Genomic DNA, 22,126 nt, shown 5'->3' with positions numbered 1-22,126 from the left:
TGTTAAACTAAGGTTTAAATGGCAATCGGTAATATATTTACAATTGCTTTCATTGATCCAGAACCCTTCTTGCACAGGGGACTTCTGTTCTGTTCTGTTCTGAGAGAGGGGCAGGCTTTGGTCTTTCAAATTTCAGCAGTGCCCTGTGCAAGACCAAAATTTGACACATCCTGCCTCTCACTTTTTTGCTCAGCTTTATTCGCTACTCATTAAAAATGCAGATATAAGTGAAAACGGCATACCAAAATGTATTTTATTAGATAAAATTGCTCTGAAAAAAATGTATATATAAGCATAGATTCATACCAAAATGCTGATGAATTTCTATGAGTATTATTATTTTTTAATTTGCAAACTGATGCAGAAATGTGGAAAGCTGAGTTTAAGATTGGAAATATAAGAAACTGGAGGAAACCGAAATTGATAAATTCACCCCACTCTTATTCTCATGTTGTGCTGTGTACAGCCTCCCAGAGGGAAGCTCGCAGATGCTTTTCCCTTCTTTGCCACACTGAACTAAGTTTGCTTAACATGCTATCCAAACCACAGGCTTGTGGTTTAGCTCTAACCAGACTAACCACAAGCCATAGCCAAGCTTTGTTGTTTATGATTCATGGCTAGTCTGGCTAAACCACGAATCTGGGTTTGAACAAAGTGTAAAGCGAAACTCGGGCTTAGCTTGGCACATCACAGCAGCACCTCACAATTGACACCTCAGACAATTTTTCATTTCTCAGTGTTATGGGGGAGAATGGAGAAGATATGGGCTTGTTGCTTTTACTGGCAGCCGTGCATAAAGCAAAACTCCTTGTCTTGGCCTGGGGGAGAGGAAGAGATCCAGAGCTGACAATGCAAAGAGATTGCAGTCAGCGGTATAAAGCCTTCAGTGAACCTATGTGAATCTATGTGTGAGATTGTGTCTTCTCTGCAGATGAGCTATCACAGTTGAGAATAGAACATATAAGCAGGAGGTCTTGCAGTTCTAAATGAAAAAGCTAGCGGCAAGGTATCGCTCTGAGGGACCCGTACTCTTGGAAGCTGTTTCTCCTATCCAGTTTTGTTATTATTGGAGGCACACTGCAAAACTTCTTCAAGGTTGTGGGGGAGGAACAGAGCTAAGTTATGCTTTTGGGCTTGGTAGACTAAATGCCTGCTGCAGGGGATGGGAGCCCTGATTTTTCAGTTATTGCAGCAGAAATGCCATCAGTTCAAAACTTTAGAAGCAAGAGGGAACTTCTGAATTCATACACATGACACTTTACATGGTCTCTAATTGGAGGATTAGATTTGGTATCACTCAGCTAGAGAACATGCAACATTTCTGATTATTCCATCCTCAGTGTTCCATAACAGCAGCCTTGACTACAGCATCCTTTAGAGCAGTTGCACAAGGCAGAAGTCAAAAAGTTTAGCTGTAAGAATTTGGTATACTGCATTTTATTAGTCATTGTAATACACATACACTTCAGCAGGCTCCAGAACTCCTTAGATTTTTCAATATATATGTTGGTGTGACTTGCCTCCTAGCCCACATACATAACTCTGAATCGTGGCCTGTGATGAGGCAAAACTTGATAGAATTATTGGATGCCTCATGTCTCTTAGGGCTTACCTTGTTCTTAAGTTAGAATTCTACCCCTGATATTCAAAGTTGGTCAACGAAGGATGACTCCATAGAAATGACATGTAACAGTTTCCTATTTGGTATGCAGAATCCGGATGAAATCAGGGGAACTTTAAACAATTTGTTAATATGTGATGAATAATTGGCCATGACAGCAGAATAATAAAGTAAAAAATGGCAAAATCTCTGTTACTTAAGTAACTAACTGCTGGTAATTTTATCATGTCAAGGTCCTGTAAAAGAATTAGATTAATGAAAGAACATGCCTGCCTATTTTCCATTTTATTAATTGACGTTCCTCCCTTCCCCCACAAACGTTCTTACTATATTCCAAGTGATAAAAATAGAAACGGCCGTGCTGCCATGGTTCCCCACACAACTTTAGAGTCTCTTTCCATTTTCTTTGATGCAATTTCACATAAAAATCTGGTTTGACAAAAGACCAGCCCAGTGCGTCCCCTAGTGGTTATGTCCTGAGGGGAAACCTTGACAATAATCATGGTCATTAGGAGATCATTGCAAACAGCAGAAGTGTTAACTTGTAGCTTCCAGCCTGAACATCAATTCAATTAATAACCTCAAAAAATATCTTGCAGATTCACAGTTTGACTAAACTGTTTGTTTCATTTTTCCAGGCCTAAGCTGCCAAGCAGTCGCAATATTCCACTTCATAAGGAAAGTAGCAATTTATAAGGAAATGTATCCTCCCTTATAGCCCACATTCAACAATGTGCTTAAACAAATGCTTAGATTTTTAAAAAACTGCATTCATTTTGATATAAGAATTAGTGACCCCAGGTGTATATTTTTATTGTTTTAATAATGTTTTAATGTTTCACTTTAATTGCATTTTACCTGTTAGAATGTATTAGGCTTGATTTTTGTGTGTTCTGCATTTGCAAGTTCCCCCCTGCTACGTTGCATGCCATCTCTCCCTATCCACCCCTGAAAGTGGTACAAACAGTAGGATGTTTTAGCACCAGAGTGTAAATCAGCTATCCTTGAAACTATCTGAGACCCAGGAAGAGGGTTTTATCACTCTGTGCCCTCATTGAAGGCTAGGTTGCCAGGGTAATGCCGGACATCCAAGACCTCAATTGGTCAAATGGTCTGGGCACATTGGGGCCAGTCCAAAGTGATGTGGGGGTGACGATACCAGTATGGAGCCATGTGTGCTTTTCTTCTCATGACCTGTAACCTTCCCTGACTTATGTAAAAATGTTTTATAACACTTTGTTTGAACTAATATATAAGCTTTTGTTCTGAAGTGCCTCGGGGCAGACCTTCTCAATTGGCATGTTGAGCTGAGTGAGCTCTGACCTAGTGCAATAGCTATAATAAACACTGGGTTCCTAAATCTGGAAACTTGAAAATAGTTTCCTTGGTTCTGTGGTTTATTCTAAAGGTGATTGTTCCTCACCTGGGTTATGAACAAGGTGGTGTAAAGGTGAATTCTTATCACAATTTTTATCCGAATGCAGCTGCTTGAAGTTGGTGCTGCAAAGATATTGTAAAGCTCATTCCATGGACTTTCGATGGCTACATATGAATATTTTATCGCACATTCTACCCCAGATTTTATCACTCATCCATAACCAATGTGTGGTATAATCCTCCTTACCACCTGTTAGCTTGGTCATCTTTACTTTAAGAATAAAACTGAAGTCACTCCCTAAGAGTGACAAAAAGGACTTCGTTTGAATGTTCAATTAGTGGTGTTGTAGCTGCCAAAAATGAGGAAAGCTCTTTCTGTAATGCAGGACCCAGAAGGTTGCGGTGTTTTTCTATCAGTGTTAACTGCCCCTGTGGGTTCTTGTGATTTCAGATTTGTTTGCTAGCCTGGGTAAAATGGGTGCAATCTCCATTCAGCCATCTGGACACCACTTCACGCAATCAGCTTTCCACATGGAGCGCTGCACACATATTTCTGATTTTCTGTAATCTTTATGTGAAAGAATAGGCTATTGCCTGCTCACATGACTATAAAGCAGTTTTTTCAGTGTTGTAAGAGATTGTCCTGATATAGCAATACTTACGTAAAACATACAAACCATACAAACCTTTTCAACTGTTGGGTCATCCACAGGTCACTGTGAGCACCACACACAACGGACAACATCATACCTTCCATTTCATTTTACATAACATTTCACAGATAACAACTGTCATTTTTTCTAGCTGTGATGCCTTTATTCTTACCAGTGGCGCAGCTAGGCAAATTTAGTTCTCAAAAGTAATAGTCTTACGGGGGTGCAGGACCCCTGTGTATTGCTTCTTTTCTCCCCCATCATTTCATGCTTTACCACTGTTTCTGTAGTCCTAATATGTTAGAGCAAAATAAGATTTTTTTTTTTTTAAAAAGAAGTGCTCTAAGCATGTTCAGTTTCACAAAATTCACTTAAATCGTAGTGCCGTCACTACCAGAGGGGAAAACCAAAAGTTCCAGGCTAAAATGTTCCTCTTCAACCAGAATTTTGGTTGACTAACATCCTATTATACTTTTAAATGTGTTTTGGGGGGTATTATTTCATTTTGTTTTTGTTCTTGTTTTTATTTTGTATTTTTTCTCCTCTCGCCATTGGAATGAGAGGAAGAAACATGCTTTTTGCAGACATTGGCTGCAAGAGGGACTTCTCTCTTGTACACCAATGCCTGTAAAATGCAGGCTTCTTTCTCTTGCCTGCCATGGGGAGGGGAGAAATAAATACTTTGATAGCCCTATCCTGGCTGCTTCCAGAAATGCTCAGCACAGGGATTGGATGAGCCCCATGGAAGGGATTTTGACAGATGGGCAGGGCAACCCAACTATCATGTGATGTCATAGTGACATTGTGTGATTGACAGGTGGGTGTCCTTTGCCCTTTGTCAGGCCAATCCTGAGATGGATCTGGTCCATGTAGCCAAAATGGTTCCCCACTGAGGAAATAGAAGGATTTTTCAAACACCTTCATCTGCCCCAGCTGCAACAAAAGATTCCTCTGTCTCTATAGCCACAGCAGGTGCAAACTCTCCCCAACAGTTTGACTTCACCCCCAATGTATGCCAGCCTTCAAACAGAACAGTGTCCTCTGTAAAGTAGGACACATAGCTATCCATTCACTATCAGGTGGGTAGTAATCTGATCATAATAGTTATTTTGAAGCTCATAATATATTGGACCTGATTGTGTTTGTTATATCTATAGTCAGCATTACCAACTGGGACTGGTAGTTATGGGGAGCCGGAAGTGAAAAATAAGGGATGAATAAGATGCAATAACTTTGCACAGTTTTATCCAACAGATATCCTGTTGAATTTAGTGGCAGAACTTCCCTTATTTTTTTACAGGTTTTTCCCCCCCTTCCTTCCCCATTATCAGAATTTAGATCCAGGAATCCAGCTGCATGAATAGGGGCAAAAGGTTTTTGTAAGCTAGACCTATTTCTGTCAGTCTGTTTTCAGATAGCGCAGAACTTTCTCAACAACTTTTGCTTCACTCTGCAGCTTTGCAGCTTCTCATGCTCTTATTCAGCCAGAGGCAAATGTTTTGAAAAATCTGAACAAAAACAGTTCATCCAATTTTGAGTTATGACAGTGTGAAATAAATGCATTAGTTCTGCTCTCAAATAATTGTTCAGTTGTGAGATTTTTTGGGGGTGAATAATTAATTCAAATCGCCTAAGTTTTAAGCATTCAAACTCAGAGTGTATAGAATATTTAGTGAAGAATGCCTTCCTTGAGAGGCTTGGAAAAATGGTTTTGAAATAAATGTATTAACTTTTGCAGATAACACACCTCGCCTTAACACGATGGCTTTGGACCCCCCCTCCCTTGTTGCATTGTACATCCTGCATATGTCATTTGTCTAAAAAATTGGGTGAACGTCGCTTCCTAATTCTGAGACATTATTTATCATCTGTAAAACAAATATGACTTTGAAAAATTAACACTATGGAGAGAAAATCTATTAAACTGTCTATTTCACCCTCTTCTCCTGCATCATTTATCTAGTAAAATATTGAATTGTACAGCATATTCATACATGAATTATGATTTTCCTTTGCACGTTGGAACACATTTAAAAGCCATACATTGCTTTAATCAGCTGAGTAAAGACCATCATCTGAAAGATGCTCTAAAAGAGAATATAATGAATAGTATGCAATAAGCAAAGCTTTTTAATGGATAGATGAAGTCTCTTAGAAGAGAGAGCCAGCTCAGTTGGGAGGCTTCTCATTGGTGGAATGGACAGGCCGGCTCAGATTGGAAGTGAATTTTTACTCTAATAGTATCTTAGATTAGAATCATTAAAAATATCTATATGGAAACAATTATATGGAAATGAAACAATTAGTTTCAATTTGCAATTATAATGTAATATATTGTTAAATTTCTTATTAACTAGGATGAATTTGTTTTTCTATTCTCTTCCTCCTATTTTTAGCAACACTGCCCCTATTACTCTTCACGCTTCTTCCTCTGAAGCAGGAATATTGCCATTTATATTGTTAACTTTGCATCGTTCATGTTCCCTATTGTTTATTTGTAATGAGCTGAAGTTATAGCATTTTGTATTTTGAAAGCATGACAGTAGAAATAACTGCTGAAATGCAAACAGCTCTGGTGTGAAGTGTTGGAACTGGGTTCCACAGGGCTGTGTTTGCAGGATATAAGTGCCAGAAATCAGCTTGGTTCTTAACAAATTATTCTCTTTAGGGTCTTTTAAAATTACTATTACAGTGGTACCTTGGGTTAAGTACTTAATTCGTTCTGGAGGGCCGTTCTTAACCTGAAACTGTTCTTAACCTGAAGCATCACTTTAGCTAATGGGGCCTCCCACTGCCGCTGTGCCGCCGGAGCACGATTTCTGTTCTCAACCTGAAGCACTATTTCTGGGTTAGTGGAGTCTGTAACCTGAAGCGCATGTAACCTGAAGCGTATGTAACCTGAAGCGTATGTAACCTGAGGTACCACTGTACACAGGTTTTCATCTCTTCCACCAAAGCAGTCAGGGTATGGCATACAGAGGGCTTTTAGGAAGGTGGAGTGGGGCAGGAGAGCTATGGGCAGCTGCCCAAGGATGCTGGGTTTTGATGCTGGCCCTGGGGGGCTACATCAGGAGTCTTCAGACCTTTCTTTGTGCTTAGTGAGCTTGATACAGATATCTCACCAAGGAGCGGGTGCAGTTTGGGGAACTTGGTTGCATGAAGCACAGAAAAGAGGATCCAACTGTAGCAGGACTAGCTTTTGATGAAGGACAGCAATATTAATTTTGAATCCCATGTGGGGAAATACAAAGTTCACAGAGGTGCTCAAGTATTGGGGGTGGGGAAATACAGTGTATCTGCGTCAGTCAGCAAACTGCTTTGCTTCTTGTCCTGGATTGCAATAAGCCCCCTCACGACAATCTTTGTCCTGACTAAGCGTATTTGCTTTTCAAAAAAATAATAAAAGACACACTTCTGTTTTCTTCCAACCATGACATATTCATCCACGGAAGGCTCTGTTTTACCCAGTTTTGTAGAATCATAAGTCGGGGTGGTGACAAGCCACAGGTGGCCCTTGGCATGCCATCAGCCTAGTTCTATTGCTGCAAGCTACCACCACACGCTGCTGCGACTGCATGCTGCCACTGCCATGCAGCAGCACCGTATGTATGGGACCAGGCATATGCACATAGCACTGAACCTGGAAGTGATCCAAAGAGTCACAAAAAGGGGCAGAACCGGGGGGGGGGGGGGAGACACACCACAGTGTGTTTGCAGTCTTTTTCAATGGTGTTTCAAATATATGCAATTTCACTTAAACACGCGGTGCCTTGGAACGTAACCCCCATGTGAACTGGGAGTTGCCTGTATTCCAATATGTATGAAGTAAGGCGTGAGTGTCTATTTTGCTATAATTTCAGCAACCAGGCAGGTCCTGAATCTGTGTACTCACAGTGAAACCGCTGCTTCTGCTGCACATCATCCATTTTGATATACAGTGGTACCTCGGGTTACATACGCTTCATGTTACATATGCTTCAGGTTACAGACTCCGCTAACCCAGAAATAGTACGCAGGAGGCCCCATTAGCTAAAGTGGTGCTTCAGGTTAGGAACAGTTTCAGGTTAAGAACAGACCTCCGGAATGAATTAAGTACTTAACCCGAGGTACCACGGTACAAGCTTTTCCATACATGTAGGAAAGAATCAGACACCAAGTGGTGCACCTTGATAAGACTCAAACTGGATAAGGGCTGATCTTAGCAACAAAACTGACCCTGAATAATTTCCAAAAGCACTGTGAAACTGAATTTAATACAAAGGCCATGGGAGGTGGCTTGTTTGTTCTCAGAATGTCAAGGCCACCTTTCCACATGAAGGTGGTCCAGAGTGTTTGAATTGTTTTGAACACCAACAGCCATACTTGGTTATCATTGTGATTTGGGGACCCTAGTAGTTCTGGCTAATTTGTGAAGCAGCATGTTTAGCAATAACCAGAACTTCCTAGGCATTTTATTTAGAGTTTGACTTTAGAGTCAAAGAAATGAAAGAAAATAAGATGGAATAGCCAGACTTTGGTCAAGCTATTGAATTCTCATTATTGATTGTGTCTTGCTGTCCTCTGTTTTGATTATCAGTAACCTTATATTGAAGTGCCAGTTGTTCTACCTGTTCTAACACACTCGTCCCAGCTATTCATCAGCAGACCAATAAAGTGTACTTGTAGGAAACTGGTAGAAAAGAGACTTGAGTCTAAGAACAAGAGAGATGAATGCTTGATGATCACATAAAGAGCTTACTGTCCTTGTGGAAACTAGCTCAGGACCAGGTGACCTACTTCAAAGGGTATGCACCATCAACTATACTGATTGAAAGCTCCAGTTCTACCATTTGGTAGTTTGGAAGACAACTCCAAAGAACTTTATACTTCATTGCACTATGCGCTATTCTTCCTAGAAGGTGATTAGATCTGGCTCACAAAAAAGCAAGGAGCAAAACATATTCTGTCCTAGTGCTGGCTATGGAAAAACAAAGGCAACTGCTATTACAGTAGCCGTTTTAAAAAGCAAATCTACTGACTGAGTTCACCAGGACTCCCTAAGAGCAGTCCTTTTTTTCTGGGGGGGACGGGACGTAGGGGTATGCATACCCTTAAACATTTTGTGAATCTTTGTACTTTTGTCCATTTACTATATTTATTTCCCCCGATTTGAGCTTATAAAAAGGTGGTTTTCTTGATTCAAAATGAGAATACCCCTAAACATTTCTTTAGAAAAAAAGCACTGCCTAAGAGCATTGGTTGGGAACAGCATCCACTAATTAAGTTTCCTAGATGGGTAAGTACCTTGGACTGGCATTTTTAAGGCCTGTGGATGTTGCTTTCAAGAAATAATTAAAACCTTGTACAGATGTTATGCTAGTCTCACATTCAAGCATAAGTGAAAGCATATTCCTACGCAAAACATGCTTGTGTGGGAGAAACCCTTAAAATCTGGGGTGGTGACTGTGCATTGTATGAACATGTGGTTGTGTGAACAGTTGAACACAACGTAACTGCATGTTTGTGTCCAAAGTTAAATCAGCAAACCACAGAACAATGGTGCACATGTTTAATTTTTTGACATTAGTGTTTTTGTAGCTTTTTCTTGCCTTCTTATATCCTGCCTCATCCCCATTGTTGAGACCAGTTGGTATACTATCTGAGATAATTAGATCAACAAAGTACATCAGTAAAATGACCACATATCTACTGAACAACACCCACAATTAAAACCGTGCGTTTATGGTGTACACTGATCACACACATATTTAATATAATGTCTTAACAGGGCTTAAAACTCAAGCTATAGGTAAATGGACCCCTGACCATTAGGTCCAGTCGTGACTGACTCTGGGGTTGCGGCACTCATCTCGCTTTATTGGCCGAGGGAGCCGGCATACAGCTTATGGGTCATGTGGCCAGCATGACTAAGCCGCTTCTGGCAAACCAGAGCAGCACACAGAAATGCCGTTTACCTTCCCGCCAGAGCGGTACCTATTTATCTACTTGAACTTTGATGTGCTTTTGAACTGCGAGGTTGGCAGGAGCAGGGACTGAGCAACGGGAGCTCACCCCGTTGCGGGATTCGAACCGCCGACCTTCTGATCGGCAAGTCCTAGGCTCTGTGGCTTAACCCACAGTGCCACCCGCTACAGGTTACAGGCTCTTTTTATATTGTCTAAAATCCCACACTCCAACCACCAATTTGTCATATGTCTTTTGGGAAAGTTCAGCTGCGATAAGTAAGCTACAGCAGTTGAGCAGGATCAGAAATCATTGTCTTTCTTCTTTTCTGTGTTGCTGGGCATATAACTGGCTACTGGCTGTTTAGTTAGTTTGTTATGATGTTGTTGGTGATTTCTTTTGTCCACTGTAACAATGTGACGCTTCTGAGAATCTCTGTCTTTTGTAGAATATGAAAGTAAGGGTATCAAAATCAAAGAAGCAAATAAAAGAAAACTACATGTTACATGGAGCTCTGTGCTTATTTTCTTTTGCATTTTTAAAAAATGAAAAGCCAAAATTTAACCTGGGCAGGCTTTGACCCAGGATAGAGGCAAGGTACATAGATGCATAATCTCAGTGTAATCATTTTCCCTCTGGTCATTTTCCATGCTAAAACTGTGTTTCCACCCATTGAAAAGACGAATATAAGATTCCACAATTTCCCCCTCTATCTTTCCCTCACAGGGGAAAAATGAACTCAGAAAGAATGGATTTTTGCTGATGAAGGTATAGAAAGGGTTAAAGTAGGGTATACTGTATACCCTTTCTTCCACTTTGCCAACTCACAGCCTGCCCAGGCTGATTGCAGCTTGAAGAACAAGAAGAAACAACAATAACTCCATCTAACATATGGTTTGAGTTTCAGAAATGCTTTTTCTTTTCTTTTCTTTTTTGCAAATCATCTTTATTGGTTTCTTTCAATTTACATTCATAGAATCACATTATAACATCTCAGTTCTCCTATGGCTAAACACGTATTTCTAAAGAGTAGTAAAGAAAACAATAACAAAAAGTTGTGCTTAATCACTTGATTCATTCGTATTCCTTTTCTGTAAATACAGAATTCTGTAAATTCTGTAAAGTAACACAGAAATGCTTTTTCAGGGTTTCTTTCTTTTTTTAAGGCAAGCTGACAAGATCAGAATTTTAAGACAGAGTCTTTTGATCTGTTCCCCTGCTCAAAATGACCCAAAGTAGACACAGTGCTGAGGTAGGTGGAGAGGTTTTAACTAGCCTTCTGATAGAGATGCAAATTGCTCTGGTCATCAGATGAATGAGCAAGGAGGAGCAATAAGCTGTACAGATGAGCTGTGGTGGGTGGGCTTTATGTGTGCGAGATGTGTGTCCTGTACATTGTGTGGGCATGGCAGTTTTGTGTGGCTACACCCACTGATGCCATATGGCTCCAGAGTGTTGGCCAAAGTATGTTTGTCACTCCTGTATAAATGTTCCATTCTAGAGCAATTAGGGGCTCTGCAAAGTCATCCTACTGCTCTCATTAGGTCGGCTAGGTACAGTGCTGGTACACAGACATTGTTCCAGCAGGTTTCCCAGCGTAGCATGGGGGTGGGGGTGGGACTTGAGCTGAAGTTGCTAGAGCCACACTTCAGATTCAGTTGATTCCTATCAACTGCCTTCATCCGGAGATCATGTATTTTGTGCTTAAGTCCTACTTGCTGGAGCAGCAGAAAAGGAATGTGCTCTGTCAACTTCAGATGTTTGAAGTTGACTATTGTATAGCCTTTTAACCACTTCATCTCCAGACTAAACATACCCAACTCCTTCCATTTTTCCCCACAGGGCTTCGACACCATGTTCGTTGCCTTGTGCTTGACATGTTCCAGTTTGTAGAAACCATTCAAAGTCTGTGACCGCACTATGCTGTTACAAATTGGGATGGGGAGAAGGCTGTACGCTGGGACCCTTCTAATTCTTGGATCCAGCAAGTGTTAAATATTAATTGCCTCTGGTCTATTTTTTATTATTATCCTGCAACGTGTTTAAGTTTTCACTCTGCAGATTACATTGGAATCTACTATGGATCAATATTGAGTAAAATTCCATGACATTAAAATCTAAGCAAGGATTCAGATTGCTGAAACAGCCAGACAGGTCTCTTGGTAATGGCCCTCTAAGTATAGGCTATTAAGGTAAAAAAGGAAGTGGCTCTGTGCAAATGTGTGAGCCCTCTTTGGGTGAGCCCCCCCCCAACTTGCTGGTGGTTAGTTAGAAAATACAAAGGCCAGAGCTGAGTTGTGTATGGGTAAGCTAGAAGCTGAAGGAAGAAGCAGGCTGAAGCCTGTGAGGAAGAAACATGCCTGATTTCTGCTCACCTCCAAAGCTGTGGCTATGAGTGAAGCAAGACCCTCTTGGGGTGTTAATGCTGTGAATTCTTCCATCGTAGGCTCAGGTTGTATATACAGTGGTACCTCAGGTTACATACGCTTCAGGTTACATACGCTTCAGGTTACATACGCTTCAGGTTACAGACTCCGCTAACCCAGAAATAGTGCTTCAGGTTAAGAACTTTGCTTCAGGATGAGAACAGAAATATTGCTCCGGCGGCACGGCAGCAGCGGGAGGCCCCATTAGCTAAAGTGGTGCTTCAGGTTAAGAACAGCTTCAGGTTAAGAACGGACCTCTGGAACGAATTAAGTACTTAACCCGAGGTACCACTGTATGTGTAAATAAACCATATATCATAAAGACATCACTGTCTCTGCTGCTCGTCATTCCAAAGGAAACACAAATCCTGGGTGAGAGCTTGGAAACCCCGGAATCTCACATGGCTTGGAGATTGGGGTGGCTGCAGCAATATTTTAAAGCAAATTCAAAGCACATCTTACCTTCAGAGAATTCTGGGCACTGTAGTTAAATGGCTAAGAGATTTAAGAAGTTATGGGTTTCAGTTCACCACACAAAAGGTGGCATGACTTTTTCTAAAAACCAACAGAAAACATTTATTTCCTTCAGAAATGTATTTTTTTTCCGCCATTGTACAACTTGGCAGGGCATTGACTCTGCTTCCCTGTGAGTGCCCTTGGAGAGCTTTGTTTCCCAGCTAGTTCTGTAAGTTCATTGAGGACTTACCAAAAAAGATAATAGAGTTATTGCCAGGGTATGTAATGTACAGTAACAAAGCTGAACTCCACAAATGGCAATTCTGAGAGGTCTTGGAAGCATAGAATAAGAAGGTAAAATGTGTTCCTGCTCTCCCCTGAGAGGTTACTATTTTCAAGGAATTTATTATGGCTTGAAGGGGTGCAAGGTGGAGGGAGGCTTGTGCTCCTCCCATTAGTAATATTTTAAATAGATTATTTGCACCGGCTTTTACTCCTACACTGTTTTAAAGAGAACATTCTGAAGAAAGGCCTAAAAAGACCTTTGAAAAAATATCAGGCACGTATTCATAAAGAAAAGAATGATGTACTGAAATGCTGGTATTTCAGCTCTGGGGGTGGCTTTTATGCCTCTAAGACGGTGCCCACTGCATACTGTGATCTTTCTTTCTTCTTTTCTATCCTCCATCCATTTGTGTCTTCCTTCATTCTTTCCTTCCATGTGTCTCTCACCCCCTCACACCCCACTTCTCCACTCTTTCTATGGATACAAACAGGAAAGTCTTTCTTTCTTTCTTTCTTTCTTTCTTTCTTTCTTTCTTTCTTTCTTTTTCTGCAGATCTCCTCAAATCTTTCTGTGGTCAGGCTTTATGAGTTGTATCTGCATTCCATCTTGTCCTCCCTCCCCCTTATGGTTATATTTGGGGTCTCTTCAGCTGCTTCATCTTCCCTTTCCTCTCTTTTTATCCGTTCCTTAAGGTCTTTCCCCCATTAATATACCAATTCATAGCTTAGGTATCTTTCTTGCTGGTGTAGTTTGCTAGAGTAAAACACAGGAAGGGAGAGAACTGTTGAACAGATCAAGTGCCTCTCAAGGTCTGTGGGCTCTCGTTAGCTGAAGATTGGCTGTGAAGCAATCTGTCGGTGATGTTGCAGTTGCAAGGTCCCCTCTCCCCCCTGCAAAAAATCTGTATGTGTGTAGGGGGCTGATGTGGGAGTTTTTGAGAGATTAGACAGGATTAGGTGAAGGAGCAGAGCAGAGCAACCTATTTTGGTAGGTATTGCTTCAAACATTAACTTGTTAGAAACCTCAGCCATAAAGAGTAAGCTTCAACTGAGTCTAGGAGCAGATCTTAGATGATGTAAGACGTGGAGGTGAATAGCCCTTATGGAAGTACTCTAATGGTAGCCAACTCAGTGGGCCGCTTCTTTGTGCGGCTATTTTATCTTCTTGTTTACTTTGTAAAATGAAACTAAGCCCCAGCTAAATATGTAAGCTTTGTGTTTAGGACTGGCAGTGAGAAGAACTAGCTTCCCAAACACTTCCTTTCCAATTTCTTTTGCCATGTAATTGATTTGGAAAAATCTAATAGACACACAGCAGTAGGGTGCCTTCTGTGTAATTCGTCGTTCTGAAGATTAGGTTATTTTCCTTAAGAGCTTTGGAAGTTGGTTTCAGCTGGGTGGAACAACCTGCATTTTTCTTCTTCTTCTTCTGTCCTCAGCAAGGCAGTTTCAGAAAAGCAGAAAAATTTAAATAAAAGCAAGGTGATCATTGACGCATTTCATACCCAACTTCCCCATAGTCTTGAGGCATTAAAAGTATTTTGAGTCAAAGGCTGTTCTAGCACCGTGCTCTGGAAAGTAAATTAATTATGACTTGACCAGCTGTAGGTTAAAGCGGGAACTGTGATGGGTGGAAATAAAGTGAGGAGAAATGCAGATGGTTGTCAGCAGCATAACTTTGATCTTATCTTGTTCTAGTTTGTAAAGATACTAGAGGGATGTTCAGACATTCACCTGATCTCTTGTACTGCTTTTAATAGGCTTTTGAAATGTCTTTGTATTGCTCTGTAAAGTCCTGATAATTTGTGAGGGAGCATATAAATAGTTTTTTTAAACAAGCAAGCAAACACACCTGAGGTAAAAATGGGGGTTGGGACAGGCACATGCAAGGCAAGCCTGCCCCAATGTCCCCATTCATATGGTCCTACCCACTCAGTCCTCCAGCTTCCCTGTATTGTGCATGAAAGGTCTACAAGGGTTTTTTGCTCATGTTCACTCTAATGCAAGTAGAACGGCTCATGTGATCAAGAACTCTTCTTTATTGCCCACCTCTCAGGCGCCTGCTGTCAAAATGGTATCAGGTGACCCACTTTTGCCCACAAGGTTTGAAAGTAAACCACGTAGGCAAAGGCACAGAATCTTAGAATTATGGAGTTGGAAGGAACCCTGAGGATCATTCACTCCATCCTCTGCAATGCAGGATTATTCAAATGTCCCATACGGGGGTCAAACCAGCAAACTGTGTGTTATCAGCACCACACTAACCAACTGACATATCCAGGCCTCATGTGCATAGCACTTTGCAATTATTGACAATACTGGGCACAGAGATTTGCACAAACCCCCTTTCAGTCCACTGTTATATACCCCACATGTACAACCTCAGGTGTAAGGCAGCTGCTCTTGGCTTGGCTTAATATAGACAAAATGAGGAGGCCTGGCAGGTCTACTTAGGCCCACAGGGTAGAGGTTCCCTTAGTGCCTCTATATCAGGCTTCCTCAGCCTCGGCCCTCCATATGTTTTTGGCCTACAACTCCCATGATCCCTAGCTAGCAGGACCAGTGGTCAGGGATGCTGGGAATTGTAGTCTCAAAACATCTGGAGGCCCGAGTTCATGGAAGCCTGCTTTATACGATATACTATTTCGAGTATGAGAGGTTCTTCACTACTGCTGGCATTTCTTGTGCAAAGGCAGACAGATCCGTTTGGGAGTGGCAGCAGGAAGGAAGGACAAGTGCCATTATAAATAGGAACGTTGAGTGTGGGCGTCTGTCACAGGAATCCATCTGTCCATTGACAAAATGCGTGGATGGAGTTGTGATGGTGGGCAATCTATCACCACTCACTGCCACCACTAATATTGCCATTCCCTAATATTTGTGCGTTCAATGGATGTTGGAAGGAGTTCTGCCTATATACACATGGACACACAACCGTATGTGGGTAGAACAACTTCTGACATCCATTGACTGTGCAGGCATTGGGGGAGTGTGGAAGTGGCATGCAGTGGTGTTGATGGGCTGCGCTAGCCCATGTGGAGACAGTGGGCAGGGGTAGACCACACAGCTCCTATGCCTACCCCATGTTCTTTAATGAGAGGAGGAGTTTGTGTGAAGCTTCTGATGGTATGGTTATCTCAAGCAGAACAAGAGCCAGAGCTGCTAATAAGAATTACTGGCCTAGAGCATTTGTAATCTCATCTTCAGTGTGCATTTTAAAAATTGACACTAGATCCCAAGGACAGGGAACAGTGTCTAAAGGGCAGTTGTCACTTGTGTATAAATAATATACCAAAATATGCTAAACTGCCATGTCTGGCTATAAATACAAATTAGATACTCAGATGTCAAGCTTAAACAAAGGGAAATAAAGGGAAATAAAGGAAACTACTCAATCTTCTACTTTCTCAAAACAGACAAGGGCAGGAAAGATGCAGGGGCAGGGCTGTATTTCTCTTGTAGTGGTTCAGAAGAAATGGTTCTTGGTCCAGACAAAACAAATTAGTTCTGTGCAGATGTTCCAGGTTCTGTAGGAATCACTTAGTTGTGACAGGTCAATAATTTTGCATCCAGCCCAATGTTTATAAGCAGTTCATTAGAAAGGGTGAATCTTTGAGGCCAGGGCTGGATCTAGACACATCAAAAACGCGTTTGAGGAAAATTCGTTGTAAACTTTATTATGAGAAATCACATTGGTGAAAGATGGGACTCCACAGCACCATCTGGTGTCACAGTGCTATAACGCATATAAAACATTTTTTCTTTACTAATGTAGCAGAGTCCTAGGATATGAGATCAAGTGATCAAGAATATGTTAGAATTAGTTGATGTGCTGCTTTTTCTTATTTAATTCTTATTTTAATGTTGAAATAAACTACAACTTAAATATCCCTTATAACATAAAATGAACATTAACAATGACTAATCACATGTCTTTTGGACTGTATCCTGCTCAGTCATACAGAGACTAGATTCACTGAAATCAATACACATGACTAAATTAGGTCTGTTTATTTCAGCTGGTTTTTTCTCTGTGTGGCATAGTTAGATACAAGCCTTTTTTTAATGATGCATTATTTTTTCAGCATGGATATGTTCAGAATCAAATATCCAAAATATATTGTGATGCCTTTTTTTAGAATGTCTGACACCAAGAGCTAGACAGGTTGGATGTTGGCAGAGGGTTCCAGCAGGGTTGGATAGGCCCCATACCAGCTTAACCAAGCCACACCATCATTCACTGCTGGGCCCCTGGATGCATTTCTGTATTGGGCAGTAGTGCCACTATTGAGCGGATGAAAGCAGAGTTTAGATCTCATTCTAAATCACTACTGCTCACCCACCACTGAAGTGTGTCTAAAGGCCCGGTGGATGTGGGAATGGATTTAGACACTAGGAGAGGATATATTGTTTAGTTATTATTCTTCCTTGCTCATGTGAGTGTGATCAGCAGATTACCATCCTTTGCAGCTTAAACCTGGAAGCTAAGACAAAGTTGATTTAACCTTCTAGAAACAAAAATACAGGATGCTTTAATGCAGAATGGATTTTCCTAGTATTACCCCTTTTCTTCCCTTTAAAAACAACATTCCCCCCACACATTGTTTTGTGAAGAAATAAAAGTAGTATTTACTTACATAACCTAGGTATTGAAGCAGCAGGTACAGCAGCAATATAACTTACTATCTAAGTTACAAAAGTACAAAATATAAGTTCAAAAATGATGTCTGAGCTGCAAAGCTCAGACATACATGTGTAGTCAGCTTGGAATCATGATGAAGAAAGAGAGGCTCCCCAGGCAGGAAGAAAGTATGTTGTGTTACAGCTTCCTGCCAAGGCAAACAAAGGAAGTGATGTCACAGAGTTCTCTCTAGTAAATTTTACAGGGAAGCTCTGTGAGCCTTAGCCCCCTCCTGTGCCTCTCTGGCAAAGCAAAGTGTTGGTTTGATTGCAGTAATGTCCCACAGTAGAGAGTGGTGGATGACGGAGAACACAAGTGGTGGTAGCCACAAGCAGAGTTGGGCCCTGCCCTAGTTGTATGGGTATGGGGGAGGGCAAGGAGACCCATCATCAGCACCATGGCAAGCTCTCCCCTCAGTTATCTGGTGCCATTTATGCCTGTTTTCCTCTTTTCTTGTGCCTCAAAGTTAAGCTTCTGATTGGCTTCCTGATACATATTTTTGGAAGGGAAATTATTTTTTTACAAAACTTTCCTGAATTAACTGTCAAACGTCATGTTAGAGAGAAAAAAAAGGTGGTGTAAGAGATGGCTTTTGAATGCAAAAAGTGAGAGGGGAATGTAAGCTTCAGTAGATAGCAGATGCAGAAGGAGCCCTTGAGTTGGCAAATCATCCTATATGGATGATTTGTCTTTCTCAGTGGTAAATGTGTGATGTGAAAGTGGATGTAAAAGTATGTATCAGCTCAGATGAGCAGATGCATGTGGGTGAATTATTAAATCATTTTGTGCTTGGCCAAATCTGGTGTCCAGTAAAGTAAGTCCGTTCTTCCTTGTTTTTTGTTCATGGTGTGAAGATCATGAAGCCTGAAACCTGTGCTTTGCTTCATGCTGTAAACTCAGCAGGAACTCTGAGGAAGCAATAGTTGGGCACTGCATTAACTTCTTCAGCTCTGTAGGAGATGACGACAGCCTGATTCCCACAGGGGCTTTCTAGAAAAACTTCCACCTCTAATAAAATGGTGAAGGGCATTAGTCCTAATTAAATTGGGCTAATAAGACACATAAATATATGTCATCACTTCCTTTGCTCTCATATTACATATTGCCACTGTCTGGCTGCCTTGTTTTCCCTCTTTTGCCCTGTCACTTAGATCTTGAGTAGATGTTTGTGTTGCAGTAATGATTTTGCTTTAAAACAAGGTTAGCAGCAATTTTGCTTTCCGAGAGATAAGTGCTATGAAGCTTTTGCATGATGGCTCAGAAGGAAGAAGGGAAAAGAAATGTTTGTTGTGGAAAAAAGAAGGAGCTGCTGAAAAGGATTTGGAAGGAGTATCACGAGAATGGCTGGCAGCTGAAAAGAAACAGCACAGCGAGGAAAGGAAAGAATTTATGGGGGAAAGCAAAGCCATTGGTTTTTAGTAGCAAATAAAGAAAGAGAGCTTGGGGATGGACAAGAATTGACTTTCATTGTAGATCCCTAGTTCCCCTTTCTTCTGAACTGCATCCAGCTCTGTATTCCTTAAAGTAGAAAAGAATTCAGAAACATTTACAAAATTTACAACAGGTTCAGCTTTTGCCAGTCTTCTATCATCCTAATAATCGGAATCACACAAACACTTAACACATGGTAGCCATTTAAAGCTGTACTGTGATGTTGACGGGCAAAGAAGTTCAGTGCATGACCTTGGCCAGTCTTAGTCTCTTAGCCTAATTTGCCTCACAGGGTTGTTGTGAGGATAAAATGGGGAGAGGAACAATTATTTGAGTTACTTGGAGGAAATGGGGTATAGACATGCAGTTAAAAAAATAAATCTGTCAAATGAGTAAAGTAGCAACTATCTCTAGGAACACTCTACCAAAGCTTTTATTCTTTTTCTCTGCTGCACCATTGGAAAGAGATTACTTCAAACTTAATTTGTTATAGAAGAAAATACTGCGGTTTATGTGATCAAAGAAATGAAGCAGAATAGCAAATAAAAAATTATGTCAAAGAACATGGAGGCATTAGGATACCAAATTTAATAAGATATTATTAAGAAGTAAAATTTTCAACCGTTATTGATTGGATCAAGAATAGTGATGATCCACTGTTGAAAGCTGAACAGGAAGTGTACAAAATACACTATGGGAAACACTTTGGCATAAAAGAAAGACAGATATATACAATCCAACCTTTATGGCCTCAGCAAAAGCGATTTGCAAAGGGTGGAGTTATTACTCACAAATTTCAGCTCCAGCAATATCTTGGATGATCTCAGTCCCAAGAAACGAATCATCTTAGGGTGCTGTCCACCCAAGTCACATGCAGAGAAGACCCATTGAAATCCATTGACATTCAGTATGACTGAGTTGGATATCTCCCTTAGAGACTGAGAACTGTGCCACAGGGGTGCCTCTTTTCACCCTTTTCAATGCTCTAGCCTTTCCCGAAGCTGCTGCTTTTATTTTATTTAGTAGTTTGAAGGCTGTGTGTTCTTCCTCTTCAGCACGGGAGATAATATCTTCCCTGACTTTTTAAATAATGGGTGAACAGCAGTATGGCAGTCCCTCCCCTGCCACAACTGAGGCTCTCTCTTCCTCATCCATAATGTAGAAACACGGCACCTGACGATTGCCTTTTAAATGGGAACATGTGGAACTATTGTGCAAGGGGAAAATGTGATTAGCTAGGACACATATTCACTATCATCTTCTGAATGGCATGTCCACTCTTTCTGTCCTACAGCCGAAAGGTTTTGCTTTCCTTGTCTCTCATCTAGGTGTCCGGCTTCCTTCCTAGTTGCCGCAGCAAGTACCCCCCCCCTTTTCTGAGTGAAACTGTGACTGTGTAATGCAAACTATATTGGTGTTAATTGCTTGAATGCTGCTTCATGGACTCTGTCGTACCTTGTTCTCTTATCCAGCAACAAGGGGTACTCAGTGGAATTAACACAGCACATGTAAAATGGATGAAAGAAAGGAAACGCACTGTCTAATTAGACTGTGGAAATTGCTGTTGCAGAATAATATGAAAGCAAATAGCTTAGTAAGATTCCAAGAAGAGATTAGAGACTCCTCTGGATGGAACAAGCTTTTGTAGACATAGTAGGCAGGAAAGAAATGATAAGGACGATGGTTTCCTAGGACTGTTGGAAAGTTAGGTTCCAATATGTAATGCATTGTGTTGAGCATAGGGAGTTGCATTTATTTGAAGTTTTACAGCATCCATGGCACACAATTTTGTTGTGGCATGACAACTAGATATAGGCCCAAGGCTGGTAACTGTGCTTTGTTAATGGCTGAGCTTCATCTGGCTTTAGGGATGCTTGACGAATTTGATCTTGTATATTCTGATACAAACTGACCTAATTCTCACCTCCTAAACTAATGTGTGGATTGTAACTCTTAGTTACTCACTGTCTTCTGTATTTTCTTGAACATTCTGACGCATTCCTTGGCTTTATAAAATTATCAGATGACCTTTGAAATGCACATTTTAAAAGAAAATGCATTTGGAAATGAATATTTTGAGGGGAAATGCATTTATATATTCAAAAACATTATGTGTGAATTTTCGCACATATTTTATATTTAAAACTGCAGATTAATGCAGAAGTGCAACAGAATTAACTAATGGGAAAACACTTGCAATAGTGAATGTAGGCATTCATTTGGTAAAAAAAAATGCAGTCTAGCAGAGGACAGACAAGAAGGAATATATATGAAAGTATCAATTTAATTATGATTCACCCTTTACCACAGTTAATATTATTTTCTTAACATGAATTCTATTGGTCAATAGGCCAAATGATACATGTTTATTGCTATTGGGTAGATTATTTTCCCTCCCTCCCTCCCTCCCTTCCCCCGCAACCGAAACATTCAGTGAAATGGGGGGAAATATTTCCTTTTTTAAAAAAATAAGTTTTTTATTTATACAACAAGAAAGACAAACAAACAAAGAACACAAATACCAAATTATACACGAATTACAAAAATAACCATAGACACATAATATTCTTAGCAGACAGTAAAACATCTATTGGTCTTAACATTAAAGACCCGACCTCCCGTCTATTCCATACTTCAAATTCATATTACTTATTGCCAATACACATTTTTTCTTATAATTAAACTTATTCTCATTACATCTAATTTCTTATATCTACCTTACAACTATTACTGAAGTTCCTCGAATGCTGCAACAGAATTTAAACTACTATATTTATTTTTCAGATATTCTTTGAAAACCTCCCATTTAGAAACAAATTCCTGTTTTGATTTATTCTTTATTTTTTCTGATAAACCATCTAACTCAGCATATTCTGTCAGCTTTTGGATCCAATCTTGAATAGAGGGGATTTCATTACTCTTCCATGGAAAATGGAAAAATGGGGGGAAATATTTCCAAAGGAAGAAATAACCTACCTATTGTTATGGCAATTATCTGGCATTACTTAATTCTTTCGTCTGTTTCAAAATGTTATAAATAAGACACAGTTTTGCATGAAGCATGTTAGCTGTGGTTTTCACATTTAAACTGGCAGTATTGTTTGGGGGTAATAGACAGATGATGCTGAGTTGTGCTTCTCTGGTGCCAAAGACCATGGAATCAGAGCTAAACAAAATGCTGCGTCAGAGCTGGGACTTGTCCCCCAGCTGCAATGGACACCAGCACTACTGTGCCTTTACTGGCTGTTCTTCT

General features: G+C 40.5%; 1 protein-coding gene across 15 annotated transcripts in view; it reads left to right on the top strand.

Annotated features, from left to right (window-relative positions):
- The window catches only part of GRIN2B (glutamate ionotropic receptor NMDA type subunit 2B), a 282,448-nt gene that overhangs the window by 154,219 nt on the left and 106,103 nt on the right, over positions 1 to 22,126 (top strand). The gene's annotated exons all lie outside the window — the stretch shown is intronic.

This window comes from Podarcis tiliguerta (genome assembly GCF_965153285.1).
Source record: "Podarcis tiliguerta genome assembly, chromosome: 10".
Lineage (NCBI taxonomy): Eukaryota > Metazoa > Chordata > Lepidosauria > Squamata > Lacertidae > Podarcis > Podarcis tiliguerta.
This window is presented reverse-complemented; position numbering and strand designations above follow the sequence as displayed.